Consider the following 11,747-nt stretch of genomic DNA (forward strand, 5'->3'; position numbering starts at 1 on the left):
CCCACACTGAAAAAAGGGTGGCAGGGCACTTTGAACTAAAGCTCATTGAACGTGTTTTATTTCAAAGTGCCCCACTGCCATTTCTTTAGCAAAAAGATGCTCAGTGATGCTGATACACATAACATGGAAGCCTGAAGGAGCGCATCAATTTCTGTGGTCCACCAGACTCAATTAATCGATTAATCAGATTTCCAGTATGTTGGAGCAGGCTCCGTGCGCTTGTATAGGAGCCCTTGGAGTTTAAGCAGTTAGAATTAAATTACAATGGTCCCTCAAAGCATTTCAGCTTCCCAGTGTCAGACACTCTCCATCGTGCTCATTCTTCTTAACACACAGTACAGAAGCACTGACACAGTGGTGACCAGGGACATCACAACTGACCATAAGGTTTTTGCTGCTGTTACAGCCAAACATGGCCTTGAAATTTATGCATGATTTGCAAGGGATCATGCTGCTATCAGGAACATGCCTTATATAGCATATACTTCAGATCAGTGATGAATTAGCCCTGAATAAAAAATAAAGAAAACCTGAGACATCCTGTGCATGAAAAAATGAGCATGTAAAGGCAAACATCAAGGGTAAATATCATATGCAGGTGACAAAGTATAGCCCAAACCCACATTCCTGGTTTCCTTACACAGCAAACATAACTTACCTTTTTTTTTCAATGTATTTCGGAGTCTTATAACTAAAATACTATAAAGGTTACTCAATGTAAGTTTATTACCTCTCTCTCACACTGTAAATTTATTCTATCGGCTAACCTTATCATCTCTGGAAACAATAAAACATCTTTAGAGACAACTTGAAGCTTGCAAAATTATGAAATTGAGTCAACTCTAGTGAGTTGGGGTTATAGCAAGTCCTTTTTACCATGCCCTTATTTGACTGAATGCGTGACCAGGTCACAGGCAGACAAAGTTATTAGGGTAAATCTGATCTCTTTTATTAGACCAACTAAATAGTTGGAAAAAATGTTCTTAGCAAGCTTTCAGGTTTAAAAATCCTTCATCAGGTTGAGGAAGCATCTGCAGTTGGTGTGTGCTCTTCCTGGATGAAATGAACAGTAAAGAGGCCAGAGGCCGGTATGCGTGCAAGAAAGCCAGTCAATGCTTTTTGAAAGTAGAGAGAGATAAAACCAAAGGAAGGTAATACCAACGATGATCAAAGGGAGCAGGAGGGCAAGCTCTTTGAAAAAATTATCCTGGCACACATCCAGGAGGGCCTTGCGGGGGAATGCATGCTTAGGGGCAACCAACATGGGTTCATCAGTGGCAGGTCTTGTCAGACCAACCTGGTAGCCTTTTACGATCAGGTCACCAAATCATTAGACGCAGGGGTTGCTGTGGATGTAGTTTTTTTGGACTTCCGGAAGGCTTTCGACACTGTCTCTCACCCTGTCCTCATCAAAAAGCTGGGAGACTGTGGTGTCGATGCCCACACGGTCAAATGGGTTGCCAACTGGTTGGAGGGCCGCACCCAGAGGGTGGTAGTGGATGGGTTCTTCTCGACCTGGAAGGATGTGGGCAGTGGGGTTCCGCAGGGCTCGGTCCTCGGGCCCGCACTGTTCAACATCTTCATCAGTGACTTGGCTGACGGGGTAGAAAGCACCCTGTTCAAGTTTGCTGATGACACTAAGATGTGGGGGGATGTGGGTGCACTAGAAGGGTGCAATAGGCTACAAGCTGACCTTGACAGGTTGCAACGGTGGGCGGATGAGAATAGGATGGGGTTTAACACTGATAAGTGCAAGGTGTTGCACATGGGGAGGAAGAACCGGCACCACACTTACAGGTTGGGGAACTCCCCTCTTGCCAGCACGGAGACGGAAAAGGATCTTGGAGTCGTCATTGACTCCACGATGAACATGGGCCGGCAGTGTGGGGAGGCAGTCAAGAAGGCCAACCGTACCCTGTCATGCATCCACAGATGCATCTCGAGCAGGTCCAGGGAGGTGATCCTCCCCCTCTATGCGGCACTGGTCAGGCCGCAGCTGGAGTACTGCGTCCAGTTCTGGGCGCCACACTTCAAGAGGGACGTGGACAATATGGAAAGAGTTCAGAGGAGGGCCACTCGTATGATCAGGGGTCAGCAGGGCAGGCCTTATGAGGAGAGGCTACGGGACCTGAACCTGTTTAGCCTCCACAAGAGAAGGTTAAGGGGGGACCTTGTGGCCTGCTACAAACTGGTCAGGGGGGATCAGCAGGTATTGGGGGAGTCCCTGTTCCCCCGTGCGCTGCCAGGAGTGACCAGGAATAACAGTCACAAACTGGCGGAGGGTAAGTTTAGATTAGATATTAGGAGGCGCTACTTCACAGTCAGGGCGGCTAGGGCCTGGAACCAGCTTCCAGGGGAAGTGGTGCAGGCTCCTAGCCTGGGGATTTTTAAAAGGAAGTTAGATGAGCACCTCGCCGGGGTCATCTGACCCCGGTGCTCTTTCCTGCTAAGGCAGGGGGTCGGACTAGATGATCTACCTAGGTCCCTTCCGACTCTAGCTACTATGATACTATGGCACACAAGCCTCCATGGCTCACCAAAAGCATCCGGGAATGTCTCCTTGCTAAAAGGGTGGTGTACACCCAATGGAAAGAGGGGGACATCACCAGGGACGACTATACTGCAGTCGCTCGGGGATGTAGGCGGGGCGGCCAGGAAGGCCAAGGCAGAGATGGAATTAGAGCTAGCTTCCCAGATTAAGGACAATAAGAAGTCCTTCTTTAAATACATAGGGGGTAAAAAGAATGTTCCGGGTAATGTGGGGCCCCTGCAGGACACGTTGGGAAATTTGGTCATCATACCAGACGACAAAGCTAACATGTTTAACAATTTCTTTGCCTCTGTCTTCCTAAGTAGGGTCCAGAACAGTCACCTCCCTGCTGGGCCCCCCTCGGGCCCCAGGGGAGGCACACCTGGGCCAAGGGTTAGTGAGGAACTAGTGAGTGAGGAACTAGTTAGGGAACTTCTGGAGGGACTGGACGTATTCAAGTCAGCCAGTCTGGATGATCTCCACCCTAGAGTTCTAAAGGAATTGGCCGAGGTCATTGCAGGACCCCTGGCGCGGCTCTGTGAGCACTTGTGGTGCTCTGGTGTGGTGCCGGAGGACTGGAAGAGGTCCAATGTGGTTCCCATCTTCAAAAAGGGGAAGAAGGAGGACCCGGGAAATTGTAGGCCAGTTAGTTTTACCTCAATCCTAGGCAAGCTGTTTGAGAAAATTATTCTGGCACACATCCATGAGGGGCCAGCTGGGGACTGCATGCTTAGGGACAACCGACATGGGTTCATCAGTGGCAGGTCCTGTCAGACTAACCTGGTAGCCTTTTACGATCAGCTCACCAAATAATTAAATGCAGGGGTAGCAGTGGACATAGTCTTCCTGGACTTCCGAAAGGCTTTTGACACCGTCTCTCACCCCATTCTCATCAAGAAACTGGGGGACTGCGGTGTCGACATCCACACAGTCAAATGGGTCACCAACTGGCTGGAGGGCCGCACCCAGAGGGTGGTAGTGGATGGGTCCTTCTCAACCTGGAAGGACGTGGGCAGTGGGGTTCTGCAGGGCTCGGTCCTTGGGCCCGCATTGTTCAACATCTCCATCAGTGACTTGGACGAGGGGGTAAAAAGCACCCTGTTCAAATTTGCTGATGACACTAAGATGTGGGGGGATGTGGGCACACTAGAAGGAAGCAACAGACTACAATAGGACCTAGACAGGTTACAAGGGTGGGCGGACGAGAATAGAATGGGATTCAACACAGACAAGTGCAAAGTGATGCACCTGAGGAGAAACAACCAGAACCATACCTACAGGTTAGGGAACTCCCCTCTTGTCAGCACAGAGGCAGAAAAGGATCTTGGGGTCATCACTGACTCCAAGATGAACATGGGCCGGCAGTGTGCGGAGGCAGTTAGGAAGGCCAACCGTACCTTGTCATGCATCCACAGATGCATCTCGAGCAGGTCCAAGGAGGTGATTCTCCCCCTCTATGCAGCACTGGTCAGGCCGCAGTTGGAGTACTGCATCCAGTTCTGGGCGCCACACTTCAAGAGGGATGTCGACAGCATGGAGAGGGTCCAGAGGAGGGCCACTCGCATGATCAGGGGACAGCAGGGCAGGCCCTATGAGGAGAGGCTACGGGACCTGAACCTGTTCAGCCTCCATAAGAGAAGGCTGAGGGGGGATCTAGTGGCCCGTTATAAACTAGTCAGAGGGGATCAGCAGGCATTGGGGAAGTCACTGTTCCCCCGAGCACTGCCAGGAGTGACCAGGAATAACGGTCACAAGCTGGCAGAGGGTAGATTTAGGCTGGATATCAGGAGGCGCTACTTCACGGTCAGGGCGGCTAGGATCTGGAACCAACTTCCAAGAGAAGTGGTGCAGGCTCCTACCCTGGGGGTGTTTAAGAGGAGGTTAAATGAACATCTTGCTGGGGTCGTTTGACCCCAGTATTCTTTCCTGCCATGGCAGGGGGTCACCATGCAACTATGTGTAGTAGCTACTGTGCAGTAGATTAGGCTATTGCACAATTTTCTACTACCTGTAAAAGCACTCCTGGGAAAAGCTTACTGCACAGCATTTTACTGCGTAGTAAGCTTACATCAATAGCACGTGTAGACACACCCACTAAGTAGGGTTTGAGTAGTCTTAAGGTTAAGCATATAGACTGGTAGATAAAGCAGCCAAAGACATTGCTTGCTGGGAAAAAATATTTTTTCCTTGCTATGGCCAAGACATTCCTCATTAGGGGAACTGTAAGGAAAATACACTGCTCTTCAGGGAGAGGAAAAGGAAGAATGCACATAATTATTTAGTGAAACAATAAGAAAGCAATAAAATATTCAGAGTGGAAGTTAAGACTAGACCTTTGGTGTGAGAAAACCTTATAATATGGAATCAGGACTGGGTTCTAGTTACATGTCCCTCATTAGAAAATGTTCTTGTTGTATATAAATAATATTGCTTCTGAAACTGCTGAAGGACTGTATTCTGTACATCTTAGGGTGTAACCAAACATTTGTGGGAACCAGTTTAGATTTAGGCAGATAACTTTAAGCTGCTTAAACCAAAACCAGGAGTGGCATGTACAGCATTTGCTGCTGCTGGGAGTGGTGTAAGCAGCCCAAGGTAAGTAACTCACGGTCAGAGAATGGGGTGGAGGGGGTGGGGTTGCCATGTCTGGGAGGAGAAGTTGGGGGTCAGGGCTGGGGTTAGGAACAGTGCAGCTGTGGATCTGTGGTGAGTGGCTGGGCTTTCCCAGCCCCAGGGCTGTGCTGTCAATACATGCAGACATTCACTACACTGTGTTAACCCATTTTAGATCAGGTTGATGCAGCTCAATCTAAAGTTAGTTTACATCTGAGGCCCTCTGAACACCTGCACTCCCGGCCATTTAGATCTACTTACTCTTGGTTAAATGTAATACTTATATGTACCCTAAATGGAAGGGAAATGTGTTATAAAACACTTTGTTCTAGATCTTCTGTTTGATAATACTTCCAAACAATGTTTCATTTCTTGTTTATTAGAAACACCAAATGCAACAAACAGTCTTACAGAAAACTCAAAGGTAATGAATTATATGGACAAGGACAAGATATATGGAAAGATTAAGAATTCCAAAGACTGTCTTGGACTAGGAAGGTTAAAATTAAAATAATTGGAAATGCTAGACTAAATTCACTATTCATTCCATTGAACAATTTTACTTCAAAGTCATTTAACAATTTGGTTACAGGTTCTTTTAAAAATGCAAAACAGAAAGGCCACCAAATAAATCATTCAGTCATAGCTTTGTCCAGAGTCAAATGACAGCATCAGTTCTTGCTATTTTTCAGCAATGGCTTGCAAGGTTATGTTGCGCAAAGCAATCAATTCCTCAGCATGGCTAAATATAGCCTATGTGCTGTGCAGCAGAGTGGAAGTCTTATTGTGCTTTTTTGTGGTTTATGACACGTGACAATTATTCTGGTGAGGCAATGATTGTACAATTTTAAAGAAGCTAAAGAACTGTTAAATGAAAATAGAATTAAATCCACCTAACAGTTACTAAGGAAGACAGAGTAAAGTGAACTGTTAGGCCTCATTGAGTTGCCCACATTCTAAAACTGCTATGCTTGAGGCAGTGTGACTCATCTGCACTTTAAGTTAGTGGTGAAAGCTAGTATATGATAATTAGTTAGCCAGAAGGTGGCACTTTCCAGCTGCCTAGAAATTGTCCTGGTTCCAAAGTACTTGTAAGAGAAACAAAAAACAGGGTGTAAGCTAAAATTGATGAACATGGTAATGATTGTCATTGTTTTTGAAACCTTGATCAAAAAGGAGCATTTCTGACAGTAAGTTTCCTTTACAGTTTTGACATTTCTATAATAATTTGTTGCATGATATGAAATATTAAATTGATATGGTTTCACATTGTTGGATACCAGATAGATGTATGCTTCATTTTAGTAACTCCTAAATACAAAGAATATATTTTATGATTGAGTGAGAGGTAACTCCAACAATTTGAGAGCAAGAAAATTTAATTAAGTGAAACTGACAAAAAAAACCCCATGAGATATTTCTTTTAAATTTTTTGATAACTTGCTCTCCCATTTTCTTAACTCACTCCAGTGTTTAAGACAACAAATTCTATAAGGTAAACAATGAACATCTCAAAGGGCTCCTATAGACATGAGGGGAGCTGGAAATCCAGTGCATCAGAGCAGACTTGATTAATCGAGTCTGCTGGAGCACAGAAATTGACACTCTAGCAGTCTTCTGTGTCGCATGTATCAGCAACCCCATGCTGAAAAAATGGCAGTGGGGCACTTTGAAATAAAACATATTCAATGATCTTTAGTTCAAAGCATACTGCCTCCATTTTTTCAGCACCGGGATGCTGATACACAACATGCGGGCGCTTTCAACTAGTGCAGCTTACTAATTAAAAGCGCCTGGCACTGCATTCCAAAGCACGTGTAAAAATGCCCTAAAAGATAACTAGGAAATGAGGGTTTAATATGCATTTAAAGAAAGAGAACATTAGCCACAAGAGAAATCAAGTTATAAGTCAGGTGGTTTCTTACATTGCAGGGAGCAATGAGAAATGAGATTGTTTCTAAGGCTCCCTCCAGATGTTACAAAAAAGTTGCATGACACTTGCTTTTAACCTGCAACGATTTTAACATGCCAGATGGTCAGACAAGTTATTGATGAAAATGGCAAACCTGCAACAAACCTGAAAAATCCTCCTCAGAGAAGTTCCCAATTAAAGCAGTACCTCTTTATGATGCAGAAGCATCCTGCCGAGTGAACTGTAATCCCTGATTGAACTGCGTTCTCCTGCCTACACACCTTCACTGTAAGGGGACTGTTGTGACTGATGCTGAACTCTGCAATATGTGAGAAAATTTCTCCTCTCTCCTGGTCAGGAAAGTTACTGGGCTACTGGACCCAACAATACTCATTGGCCCCATCTTGCCCCCCTCTCCCCCCTCCCAAAAAAGTGGTGGAGAAAATGCCTGTTTTCTTGCACTAACCTTCCCCCAAACCTATTCACAGATGCTTGATTTTGAAGATCCCCATCAACTCTCAAAAACTGAAAAGAGAAGCAACAGAACACAAACTCAAAACGTTTACTTTAGACCTGCTGCTTCTACAATATTTTCCAAGAATTTGCTTAGAAAAAAAAGAGGTGGGGGAAAGGGACACAGGTTGGGGGGAGGAGGGGAACGTCTGAGTGGAGGAGAAAGGCAATGGAGATGGCCCATTTAATGAAACTATTACAGAATGAATCCTTCCAGCACAGAGCTGGAGAGGCATAGGAAAAAGCCAGGAGCCAGGTCCACACAGGAGAGGGGCTCACTTGGGAAAGCAGCTCAAAAGCTCCCCCAACTGGTGATAAGCAGAAGTGCAACCTTGTGTGCTGCTTTCCCCTCCGTTCCCACACCAAATTAGGCCCTTTAACATCTGGCTATGACATATTCTGCAAGTTTTTGTTGAGCAAAGAAAACCAACTTTAAGGTCAAAGACTTAGGATGACCTCACACTAGGTACAAATAGGGATTCATTTCAAACAGTGGAAATTTCTGAGACATTTCATAGATTATAAGGTTGGAAGGGACCTCAGAAGATCATTGGGTCCAGTCCCCTGCTTCCAGAAAGGAAGGACAACTGGGGTCAGGTGACCCCAGCAAGGTGACTGGCTAGTCTTCCCTTAAAGACTTCCAGGGGAAGTGATTACACCACCTCTAGAGGGAGCTTATTCCACAGACTAGAGACCCTAGTTATGAAGTAAGTTTCTACCCATAGCAAACTTTCCAGAAGAGGGAGACTGCAGACATTCATCCTGCAACCACCTTGTCTCCCCTGCTCTCCACATGTTCCCAAGACTACAATGAACCTGGTCTGTGGAAGGGGTAGGGAACAATGCCTGCTCCAATCCTCCCACTGGAGCAGCAGGAGGAGGCTCCCTACACCTTCCCCAGGTCACAGGCTCAGAAATGGGTGGGAAGCAGCCTTCTCCACACTACTTCCAGTTTCCAGGAATGGAGTGAAGGCAATGCCTAGTCTGGGGAAGAGACGGGAGCAGCTGTGGCTGCTCCCCTCCCCCCCAGAGCAGCCAGTCAAAGTTCCAAGCCTATCTACAAGCAGTCTCAGGGAGCCACAAAGAGGATGCAGTGGGACAAGCCCTTGCCTGCTTCTCACTTTGGGGACTCCAGAGTGAGAAGCAGGCAGAAAGCAACTGTTCGCTTCTTCTCCCCTCCACCCCTCCCAGTCTATGGAGTGAGAGCAGTTGCCTCTGAACCTTCTGCAGACTGAGATGACCCCTGTTTCTAGAAAGCATGGTCCCCTTACTCCACAGGTCTACTCCCTCTGTTCCCTGGGAGATGTTTAAGCCTCAGGAAAATGCAGATATTCATTCTCACAAGAAATTTTCTCCTGGGAGTGATTTTTATCTGGTTGCAGTCAGGTTATTTTTCACTTGGAATGGCCATTTTTGCTCTGGGAGAGAAAGCTGGAGCATCTATACACTTCTGGTCAGACGTCTTGGATAGTGATGATTCTTCTGGTACAAACTGAACATCTGTACATGGCCACTGCGGGCAAAATTCTGCTTTCAGTGAGGGCCATTTAAATTGGACATAATCTCTGTGAAGCTTCTCCAGATTTGCGTAGGTTTAACTGACTTCATTTTTAGGCAGGCAAGGTATTTTGTAATATCTTAGGAAGCAACTGTATAATTGGGAAATATGCTAGATCAGGTTTTGGGCACAAATTGACCCTTCTGGGAAAGAAGCAGGCACTGGCCGGTTTATTCATTACTAATTACTACTAATCACCAGCAGATGTCCCACTCCCCTCAACTTCTTAAATTGTCAGTTATATGAAAGGGAAGAAGTCATATTCAGAGCCCACTTTCTCAGCAGAATTAGATCACGCTGCTGTGTGACTTCTGTTATTTCTTTTCTGATCAATGTTAAATTGGCTGTGGAACTGTTTCTAAGGAATTGCTCGCAAGTCCAATATTGCTCACACTGCACATAACTGAATGCTGGCATAATCATTAGATTTATTTTACAGTTTCATATACTAGTATGGAATAAAAAGTGTGTCTAAAATATCACATGATACTTTCAGAAACCTAGCAGTCATAGCAAGACTTGAGGAAGCATGTCTTGGTTCTGCATCACAGCAGGGCTATGCTGATCTCTGTGGCTGAAGTTATTAAGAAATAGCCTGAAGCCTCCTCCATGCCTTGTTTTAAAACTGTAAGATCAGAGGAGTTTGCACAGAGAAGATCTCAGGTTCTGGTAAATGTCTCATATATCTGTCCCCTTGCTTTGCTATGACATATGGCAATGCACGTAATTCAGGTGAGGGAAAAAATTGGCTAAGAAAATTGGCCAATTTCACTTCACTGGCCTTGGTAGTCTCTGGCAAGACAGCAGATTCCTTTATATTCTGTTCTGGCATATTTCTAGTTTAAGAGCATTGTTGGGCTTGCCTGCTTCTTGGAAATACAATGCTGTGTGTTTCTGAAATCCCAAAGCATGATGGGTTATAGCAGTACAATCACTCAAGTTGCCAAAGAAAAAATGCACACTGTTTTAAAATTATGTCAATGATAAATTATAAACATTTAGTACTTCAAGTGAATATAACTGTATCCTGAGTTAAATGCATTCCTAGGTTGACAGTTGATGCCGCTATTGAACTCAGGATACAGGATGTACTTCAAAGCTAATACTGCACCAATTAATTACTGCACTGTAGAAACATGACTGGGTTATAAATGGCAAACTGCGTATGAAGAAAAAAAGACCATACTACTGTAGATTTTAGCACTAGCACTACAGCACTGTTCAAGATCCCGATCCCAGTCAGGAACACTGTCAAGCTAGCAGTTAGAAGGAGTGCCCTTAGCCAGCTTTCCTTTGTTGTTTCCTCACTTAACTGTAACAGAATAAGCATCTCCAGCAGTTTTGTGGCAACCTCCTTTGAAATACTGCACAAAATTGTTTCCTATTTTCTATCATCTCTTTTAAATATATTTCTTCAACTTTCTCAGACTGCTGCTTCCAAAACACTGCAGTCTGATAAGGGAATGGGAAAGAGAATCTTTTAAAAATAATAATAATAAATTCTTTTAAAAATGAAGCTAATGTTGTAGAGAAGGGTAGAACTTACTTTAAAGTATTGAGGGAGAAACTCTTGGCGACTGCTCTTCCACAGAAGCAAGACACATAAGGGAGTAAGGTCAGGGGCCTGATGGTTTGCTAATCAAGATACTCTCAGCAATCAGGACTAGTTGAACAATAATGAATGGTAGAACTGTGTCATTATCACAGCTGTGCACCTTAACTGTGACTCTTCCATCACTAGATAACTGTGTTATTCTTAGCTACGCTGAGGCTGATTTATAGAACACATCTTTCTCCTGGGGTTATGGTAGTGTTTGCCCCTCTGGTTTTTGCTGTGCCAAGGAGAGAAGAAATGCCAACAATAACCATTGTGCCCTTTACACCTCACATTTTAGAGGCTCATTCTGACAGGAAGTTAGCTAAACAAGAGGAAGGGAGGAGTCATAATTTTATATACAGTAAAAGCCCTGTTATCCAGCATTTTACTAACCGGCATTTCTGGCTGGCCAGACACGGGATGGGGAGGGAGGAACCTCACACAGCGGCTGCCACTGCCACCCACCACCCTGTGCTGCTGTCACTCCACATGCAGCCGCCACCCCCCACTCCTGCTTTGCATCTGGCCAGAAACCCCTGTGCCTCAGGTAACTAGCATTTTTAGATTACCAGCACCCCTCATTCCCCCACTCATGCCAGAAAATACCGTATCGCTGTGCTGCTATAGGCTGTTATGTCTCTCTCTCCCTCTGTGCCAAGAATGTTTACAGCTATCACCACCAAACACATTTTTAGACCATTTATTTAAAGTGAAAAGCCCCAAAAATTCAAAACTGGATAAAAATTTTGCAGGTCAAAAATGAAAGGTTTAGCTCCAAAAGCATCCCATTGAACGTGCAAACACTATCATTGTAAACTGTCTTGTGTCCACACTCATTACTGGTCTCTTAACTTCTCTAAGGCAGAGTTCAAAGCTACACAGAATCAACAGAAATCCTTCCACTGACCTTGTAAGTTCTTATAAAGTTCTTCAGTCTATAAATATTGCACCATATCTTGACCCCTTACTGTAGTTTGAATAAATAGAATTCAAACTAAAGTTACCGATCTGCTATTTAGGAAAC

Source organism: Crocodylus siamensis, chromosome 2 (assembly GCF_052110815.1).
Source record: "Crocodylus siamensis isolate JL-2025a chromosome 2, ASM5211081v1, whole genome shotgun sequence".
Taxonomy (NCBI): Eukaryota; Metazoa; Chordata; order Crocodylia; family Crocodylidae; genus Crocodylus; species Crocodylus siamensis.